Source organism: Cervus canadensis, chromosome 13, assembly GCF_019320065.1.
Source record: "Cervus canadensis isolate Bull #8, Minnesota chromosome 13, ASM1932006v1, whole genome shotgun sequence".
Taxonomy (NCBI): Eukaryota; Metazoa; Chordata; class Mammalia; order Artiodactyla; family Cervidae; genus Cervus; species Cervus canadensis.
Window position 1 is genome coordinate 22,422,294 of NC_057398.1, and position 9,888 is coordinate 22,432,181.

General features: G+C 42.5%; 1 non-coding gene across 1 annotated transcript; it reads left to right on the forward strand.

Annotated features, from left to right (window-relative positions):
* Positions 1 to 9,426: 9,426 nt before the first annotated feature.
* LOC122452618 lies at positions 9,427 to 9,528 on the forward strand. Its single transcript, XR_006272782.1, has one exon. It is a non-coding gene; the product is annotated as a U6 spliceosomal RNA (small nuclear RNA).
* Positions 9,529 to 9,888: the final 360 nt, after the last annotated feature.

Sequence of the window (9,888 nt, forward strand, 5' to 3'; positions counted from 1 at the left end):
GTTGTTCTGTGTTGACATCTGATATGGCTATTCTTGTCTGTGTTTACATGTCCCATTCATCTGGTTCAACCAGACAGGATTTTATTAATATTATTGATGGTTACTATAGCAATAAGCACGTGAATATACTTTAGCTTTGAAACTGTGACAAGTATTTGGTTGATCACAGTCCGTAAATTGCATCATAGGGATGATCTCCAGGGGTGAAGGGAGATGGAACAGGAAATCACCAAATGAACACTTGCTTTGATCTCATTGAGGAAACTTACATGGTGATTTCTCCTGGAAAAGTTCCTTCCAGGGGCTTCCTCTGGAAATTTGGAGCTGTTTGACCCTTGGAGAAAAGCCAATAACTTAACCAAAGCTTCTTCCTAGACCATAAATAGCATTCTAAGTTTGCATCCTCCATCTTCCTTACTCTCTCTCTCCTGGTCTTCTCAGTCCCTCCAGCATTCAAGACATTAAGAGAATAAAGCCAAATACTAGAAAATTGAGTGATCTTCCATTGCTGCTTTTATTTCTGGCTTCTTAGATGACATTGCTTTGGACTGCAGATATTTGGTAAAGTTTATACTGGATATTGTGATGAGGGAAAAGAAGGGGGAAGACGGTGGATACACAGGACAGGTAAACCAATCTCTGCCATTGAGGAATTTGTGGTCTTGTTTAAAAGGCAGGATGACTGAAAGGATTCAGGTTTAGTTTAGGATTTTTAGTTTAAGACCTTGACTTTTATAATCAGGAAAATCCAGGGCAAACCAGGATGAGTTAGCCACTATATGCAGTGAGTCTGGAAAATTCATTTCATCTACATAGAACTCATTTCTACCAACTTTAAAAATGATTTTAAATTTTAACTTCTTTGCTTTAATTCACAGTGACCCATATCCAATAGGAGGGAAAAATGCATGAAATCTTTAAAAAAGAATACAGAGATGCCATTCATGTCTGATCCCAGAGCATTGGCTCAGAGAGACAATTTGGTACCTTTGGTAAAACACATCAATATTCATGATCTTAAAAACTTAGTTTCTCCCTGTGGTACACCTGGTCTCTTTGAAGCAATGGGGTACCATTTAACAAATTGACTCCCTGAAAGTGTCTAGTGATTCCCAGGATATATAATAGCGTATACATTGAAAGAACCTAGTTTAACAAATATTGAGCAACCAGGAACTCATTCAGCTTAAGGTTAAGGTAGTTGGTATATTGTCACCCTGGTTATTTAACTTATATGCAGTGTACATTATGTGAAATGCTGGGAAATGGATGAAGCACAAGCTGGAATCAAGATTGCCAGGAGAAATATCAACAAACTCACATATGTAGATGACACCATCTTTAAGGCAGAAAGCAAAGAGGAACTAAAGAGCCTCTTGATAAAAGTGAAAGAGGAGAGTGAAAAAGCTGGCTTAAAACTCAGCATTCAAAAAACTAAGGTTGTGGCATCCTGTCCCATCACTTCATGGCAAATAGATGGGGAAATAATGGAAACAGTGACAGATTTTATTTTCTTGGGTTGCAGATGGAGATTGCAGCCATGAAATTAAAAGACGCTTGCTCCTTGGAAGATAAACTATGACAAACCTAGGCAGCATTTAAAAAGTAGAGACATTACTTTGCCGACAAAGGTCCATCTAGTCAAAGCTATGGTTTTTCCAGTAGTCGTGGGTGGATGTGAGAGTTGGACCAAAAAGAAATCTAAGCACTGAAATTGAGAGTCCTTGGACTGCAAGGAGATCAAACCTGTCAATCCTAAAGGAAAATCAGTCCTGAATGTTCATTAGAATGTCTGATGCTGAAGGTGAAGCCCCAGTACTTTGGCCACCTGATGCAAGGAACTGACTCATTGGAAAAGACCCTGATGCTGGGAAAGATTGAAGGCAGGAGGAAAAGGGGACAACAGAGGATGAGCTGGTTGGATGGCATCACGGACTTGATGGACTTGAGTTTGAGCAAGTTCCTGGAGTTGGTAATGGACCAGGAAGCCTGGCATGCTGAAGTCCTTGGGGTTGCAAAGAATTGGACATGACTGAGCAATTGAACTGAACTGACTGACTTAAAATGTTACCTTCCTAGGAGAATATACATTATAACAGAGATTAAGGTCTTAAACCAAGGGAATTGAAGCTTTAAAGATACATGGAGCAGGTTGGGAAGGTTTTTTGTTTTATGTTTTTTTGCAGAGGTATAATAAGTAGACAGTAATTTCTCCCTGGAGTTTTAAAAAGCCATTTTTTTTTCATGATCAGTCTTGTATTTGGCCAATGTGCTGTGCTGTGCTTAGTCACTCAGCCATGTCCAATTCTTTGCAACCCCATGGACTGTAGCCCGCCTGGCTCCTCTGTCCATGGGGATTCTCCAGGCAAGGATACTGAAGTGGGTTGCCATGCCCTCCTCCAGGGGATCTTCCCAACCCAAATCTCCCTCATAGCAGGCAGGTTCTTTACCATCTGAGCCACCGGGGAAGCCCATGAATACTGGAGTAGGTAGCCTATCCCTTCTCCAGGGGATCTTCAGGATCTTCAGTTCCTGGTTGTTCAGGATATATAAGACCATACCTTACAGTTATCCCTGGGAATCTCCTAGCAGCATCATTTGTTGTCTATTCAGGAGGAGAGTAAAACTTGTGTAATAATCTGGTCTGGATAATTTGATAACATTTTCTTTCCTCTGTGTCTGCCCCCCCCATCACCCTCCCCCCTCCTGTACAATAGCTGCATTGTATAATAGCTTGGTTGCTCAGCCAACTTTTCTACCTACCCCATGGACTGTAGCCCACCAGGTTCCTCTGTCCATGGGGATTCTCCAGGCAAGAATACTGGAGTGGGTTGCCATGGCCTCTTTCAGGGGATCTTCCTGGCCCAGGAATCAAACCGCAGTCTCCTGTATTACAGGCAGATTCTTTACCAGCTGAGGTACCAGCAAAGATGCTTACAATAGCTATTCTCTTTCAACCCTGAGGAAGGTATTGGGAGTAATCTAGGGCCTTTCTGAATAATTGAGATGATCCTCTTTGCCTCCACTTGCTTCTGTTCTTCCAGGCATGGCCTTGGGCTTGGTGGGAACAAAAGTGGACTCCATCCAGTCAAAGCTCACTTTTTTAATGCCCTGTCAAGACAGTCTGGGTGGGCAGGTGGGGGTGGGGAACACCAGATTCATTGCATATGTCCTTTTCAATGGTTCTTCTCTTGAAATTCTTCTAGCTTTCCCCTTGAGGGGACTTGGGCCCCAAATAAAGACATTTAAGATCATACCCACAGGAGAAAAAGACATTGCTGTCCATAAAAACCCAGAGGCTAGGACAGTCTCCCAGTCTTTCTTTTTCTTGTTTGGTAAGAGTTGAGAGATTTAGTTTAGCCTATTTTCTTCACTGAGTCCTTCTATCTTTTTCTCGTAACAGATGTTTTCCTTTTGAGATTGGGGACATGGTGTCAATGTCATTGAATGAGACATTTATCCTGTCGGTGGGTTTGGGGCAAGTTCGGGATTATGGTCTGGTTCTGATGATTTGAGTTGCAAGTGGGGTAGTGCATATACTGAACAGATTTGACCAGGTTCCATCTTTTGCAACTAGTTGTGTCCTGTATCTTTACAATAGTGGTTTCAATAGCAAAACCTAAGAAAGATGTGATACATGTGGCCACTAAGTTGGGCACATCTACCAGATCATTTTATCTGTAACTTATCATTCCATCTTGGCAGTTTCACCTCTTAAATCCTTTAAAATTTCTCAAGCTTCAGGAATCATCTATTAAAATATAACAATTCTAGTAAAAACTCATAGCTTCGTCTTTAACAGGTTTTGTCTTATGTTAGTTGCTCAGTCATGTCTGACTCTTTGCGACCCCATCGACTGTAGCCCACCTAGCTCCTCTATCCATGGGTTTCTCCAAGCAAGAATACTGGAGTGGGTTGCCATTCCCTTCTTCAGGGGATCTTTCCGACCCAGGGATTGAACCTAGGTCTCCCACATAGCAGGCAGATTCTTTACCATCTGAGCCACCATGGAAGCCAGGTTTTGCCTTACTTCTTATTAACAGTTTAGCAGACATGGGAGTCATGCAAGTTTCCTCTCAGAGAATCTTCATATTATCACTCACTTTATTGAGGTTAGACAGAGAAATGAGAATCATTTTTTAATTTACTTTTTATTGGAGTATAACTGCTTTACAATGTTGTGTTACTTTCTGCAGTACAATGAAGTGAATCATCTATATGTGTTTATATCTACCCTCCCTCTTAGACCTCCCTCACACTCACCCATATCCCACCCCTCTTCGTTATCAGAGAGCACCAATCTGAGCCCCTGGTGCTACAGTAGGTCCCCACTAGTTATCTATTATTAGCTAAGGTTACATATTTCATAAAAGAAGAACTAGTGCTATGATTCAATTCTTTCCGTTTCTAGACCGATACCTTTTTTCCTTCTGTTATTTTGTGAAGGAGACTATGCTGGGGGTGAAGGTGAGAGGGAGAAAGGAATGCCAGGAGGGAGGAAATGAGCACTTGTGAAAGAGGTGGGTAGTTATCCAACTTTCATTTAAAACATATGTGTTGGACATTACCATTCCAGGCATTGAGCTTCCCAGGTGGCTCAGTGGTAAAGAATCTTCTTGCCAGTGCAGGAGACACTGAATTGATCCCTGGGTAGGGAAGATCCCCTGGAGAAGGAAATGGCAACCCACTCCAGTATTCTTGCCTGGGAAATCCTATGGACAGAGGAGTCTGGCAGGCTACAGTCCATGGGGTTGCCAAGAGTCAGACACAACAGAGTGATTGAGCAAATTCTAGACATTGAGGTAGGTATTGTAGACGTTGAAGACAAACAAAATATCACTCTTCTCTTGATCTGGGCAGACAAACAATTATAATGAGTGTGATGGCAGAAATGAGAGTCATAGGTAGGCTCTGGAAGGATGGTCTATCATCAGTTCTTTTGGTTGCAAGTGACAGAAAGCTTACCTGAAAACAACTTGAATGAAAGAATTTACTATGGCCTTCCTCGGTGGTCCAGTGGTTAACAATCTGCCTTGCAATGCAGGGAACTTGAGTTCAACCCCTGGTCAGGGAACTAAGATCCCCCATGCTATGGAGCACTAAGCCTGCCTACCACAACTAGAGAGTCTGTGCACCACAACAAAAGTTCCTGAATGATGCAACAAAGGCCCCACGTGCCACAACTAAGGCATGATGCAGCCAAATATAAATAAATAAAAGTCTTAAAGCCCAATAGATTTATTATGATTTTAAAAAACATAAGAGAGAGAATTTACTGATTAACATAACTAGGAGCCTCAGAAGGTTATTTCTGGTTTCAAACACAGCCAAGTTTCAGGGTTTCAAAAAGTCTATTAGGACAATTGTCTCTTAGCTTTTCTTTTTTATGTGTGTTGACAGATCTCAGGCAGATTCTCTGCAAATGGTGCCAAGGATGGATTAAGAAGCTCTGGTCTTGCTTATTATCAGCTTAACAACATTAATGGAAAGAGGGTTTTCCTCTGTCAAACTGATCTTACGGGGTTGACTTGGGTTCCATGCCTATTCTAAAGCAACGAGGTGAAACGGAGTACCCTTATCAGCCAGATCTAGATAAAATGCTTATTCTAGAGCCGAAGAAATGAGATTAGCTCCACTCAAACAATATATATTAATTGTGGAGGAGGGTTTCTTTTGGACAGGCAAAAACAACACAGGTTCTAGCACCAACCGGAGAAGAGGTGGAGAGGAGGACTAGGAGGTTTTGCTGTGTCAAAACCCAACTGGGCAAACTACCATGCAATTCTGACACCAACCACTAGGTGTCACTATCAGACGCTGCAAGTTAAATAGTCCTCAACAAGACTGCCTTTAAAACCCAACTGGGCATACTACCATGAAATTCTGACACCAACCAATAGCAAGCAGTGTCAGACTTTCCAAGTTAAATGGTCAGTCCTCTACATAACTGAAAGTCTCTCAGTTGCGTCCTACTCTTTGCAACTCCATGGCCTAGACAGTCCATGGAATTCTCCAGGCCAGAATACTGGAGAGGGTAGCCTTTGCCTTCTCCAGGGGATGTTCCCAACCCAGGGATGAAACCCAGGTCTCCCTCGTTGCAGGCGGATTCTTCACCAACTGAGCCACCAGGAAAGACCTCTACGAGACTGTCTTTAAAACCAACAAGAGAAGACTCTACATGTGGACATCACCAGATGGTCAAAACCAAAATCAGATTGATTATATTCTTTGCAGCCAAAGATGGAGAAGCTCTATACAGTCAGCAAAAACAAGACTGGGAGCTGACTGTGGCTCAGATCATGAACTCCTTATTGCCTAATTCAGACTTAAATTGAAGAAAGTAGGCAAAACTACTAGACCATTCTGGCATGATATAAATCAAATCCCTTACAATTATACAGTGGAAGTGACAAATAGATTCAAGGGATTAGATATGATAGAGTGTCTGAAGAACTATGAGCGGAGGTTTGTGACATTGTACAGGAGGCAGTGATTAAGACCATTCCCAAGAAAACAAAAGGCAAAAAGGCAAAATTGTTGTCTCACAAGGCCTTACAAATAGCTGAGAAAAGAAGAGAAGTGACAGGCAAAGGAGAAAAGGAAAGATATACCCATTTGAATGCAGAATTCCAAAGAATAGCAAGGAGAGATAAGAAAGCCTTCCTCAGCAATCAATTCAAAGAAATAGAGGAAACAAATAGAATGGGAATGACTAGAGATCTCTTCAAGAAAATTACAGATACCAAGGGAACACTTTATGCAATGATGGGCAAAATAAAGGACAGAAGTGGTTTGGATCTAACAGAAGCAGAAGGTATTAAGAAGAGGTGGCAAGAATACACAGAAGAATTATACAAAAAAGATCTTTATGACCCAGATAACCACCATGGTATGATCACTCACCTAGAGCCAGACATCCTGGAATGCGAAGTCAAGTGGGCTTTAGGAAGCATCACTACGAACAAAGCTAGTGGATGTGATGGAATTCCAGGTGAGCTATTTCAAATCCTAAAAGATGATGCTGTGAAGGTGCTGCATTCAATATGCCAGCAAATTTGGAAAACTCAGCAGTGGCCAAAGGATTGGAAAAGGTCAGTTTTCATTCCAATCCCAAAGAAAGGCAATGCCAATGAATGTTCAAACTGCTGCACAATTGCACTCATCTCACATGCTAGCAAAGTAATGCTCAAAATTCTCCAAGCCAGGCTTCAACAGGACATGAACCATGAATTTCCAGATGTTCAAGCTGGAGTTATAAAAGGCAGAGGAACCAGAGATCAAATTGCCAACATCCACTGGATCATCAAAAAAGCAAGACAGTTACAGAAAAAAAACATCTACTTTTGCTTTATTGACTACACCAAAGCTTTTGACTGTGTGGACCACAACAAACTGTGGAAAATTCTGAAAGAGATAGGAATACCAGACCACCTGACTTGCCTCCTGAGAAATCTGTATGCAGGTCAAGAAGCAACAGTTAGAACTTGACATGGAACAACAGACAGGTTCCAAATAGGAAGAGTACGTCAAGGCTGTATATTGTCACCCTGCTTATTTAACTTATATGCAGAGTACATCATATGAAATGCCAGGATGGATGAAGCACAAGCTGGAATCAAGATTGCTGGGAGAAATATCAATAACCTCAGATATGCAGATGACACCACCCTTATGGCAGAAAGTGAAGAAGAACTGAAGAGTCTCTTGATGAAAGTGAAAGAGGAGAGTGAAAAAGTTGGCTTAAAGTTCAACATTCAGAAAACTAAGATCATGGCATCCGGTCCCATCACTTCATGCCAAATAGATGGAGAAACATTGGAAACAGTGAGAGACTTTATTTTGGTGGGGGCGGGAGGGGTGGTTCTAGATCATTGTAGATGGTGACTGGAGCCATGAAATTAAAAGATGTTTTCTCCTTGGAAGAAAAGTTATGACCAATCTAGACAGCGTATTAAAAAGCAGAAACATTACTTTACCAACAAAGGTCCATCTAGTCAAAGCTAAGGTTTTTCCAGTGGTCATGTATGGATATGAGAGTGGGACTATAAAGAAAGCTGAGCACCGAAGAATTGATGCCTTTGAACTGTGGTGTTGGAGAAGACTCTTGAGAGTTCCTTGGACTGCAAGGAGATCCAACCAGTCTATCCTAAAGGAGATCAGTCCTGAATATTCATTGGAAGGGCTGATGCTGAAGCTGAAGCTCTAATACTTTGGCCACCTAATGTGAAGAGCTGACTCATTTGAAAAGACCCTGATTTGGGGGAAGATTGAAGGCAGGAGGAGAAGGGGACGACAGAGAATGAGATGGTTGGATGGCATCACCAGCTTCATGTACATGAGTTTGAGCAAGCTCTGGAAATTGGTGATGGACAGGGAAACCTGATGTGCTGCAGTCCATGGTGTCACAGAGTCTAACAGGACTGAGCGACTGAACTGACTGACGGGGCATACTACAATGCAATTCTGAAATCAACCACTAGGAGGCAGTGTCAGACTCTACAAGTTAAATGGTCAGTCCTCCTACAAGACTGCCTTTTCTTCACTTGCAAGTTGCATTTTGAGGGGTTCCAGCTCACCTGATCTTTTGACTGGCTCCATTATCCCGTCAGGTATGAGAATTTTCTAGAAGAACTCATCAAAGTGCTATACTGATTGTAGTTTTATTACCAAAAAAAAAAAAAAAACGCACAGGATGGGTTCTAGGAGATGGTACAGAGGTTCCACACCCTGTCCTGGAGGAGTCAGTGTACATCACCTCCCAGCACATCAGTGTCTTCACCAACCAGTGAGCTCCATGAGCTTGGGATCCAAGGTTTTTGTTTTTGTTTGTTCTTTGGCTGTGCTGGGTCTTTGTTGTGGTGCGTGGGCTTTCTATATTTTCGGTGTGTGGGAGATTCTCTAGTTGTGGTGCATGGGCACTTGTTATGGTATAAGGGTCTCTTGTATGGGTGCACCAGCTTCTGTGGTGGCAGAGCATGGGCTCTAAACCTCAAGGGCTCTCTAGTTGCCCTGTGGCATGTGAGATCTTAGTTCCCCAACCAGGAATCCAACCCACATCCCCTGCATTGGATGGCACATTCTTAACCACTGGGCCAACGAGGAAGTCTATACCCAGCGTTTTATTGGGGTTACATAGGCACGATTAAGTCATTGGCCACATGACTGAACTCAATCTCCAGTCCTGCTTCATTCCCTGAAGATCTGGTGACCAAAAGTTCCAACCTTCTGGTGACCTGGAGCTATCTGGGGACCTACCTAGAGTCACAGTATTAGCATAACAAAGACACTTCTGTCACTAGGGAAAGTCCAAGAGTTTTTGAGGTTCTGTGCTGAAATCAGACAAATTCTTCATTTACAGAGCTGAAGGAAGGCTTCCTACAGAGGTGATATTTGAGTTGAATCTTTACGTTGGCAAAGACACATCTGGTGCTCGCTTCGGCAGCACATATACTAAAATTGGAACGATACAGAGAAGATTAGCATGGCCCCTGCGCAAAGACACATCTGTGTGAAATCACCAAAGGGTAAAAAAGAAGTGCAGTTGTAAAGAACTATCAGTACACTGTGGCTTCCCAGTGGTAAAGAACCTGTCTGCTAATGACGTAAGAGATGAGGGTTCGATCCCTGGGTTGGGAAGATTCCCTAGAGGAGGGCATGGTAAACCACTCCAGTTTTCTTGCCTAGAGAATCCTATGGACAGAGGAACCTGTCAGACTACAGTCCACAGGGTCACAAAGACTCGGACATGATTTAGCATCTTAGCACCACACACATACACACACACACACACACACACACACACACACACGAGTACAGTGAGTGAGACAAGAAAGGGCTATAAAGAGGGACAGTGTCCATGTCTGGCAGTGCTTTGTAGGTCTGCTTCTA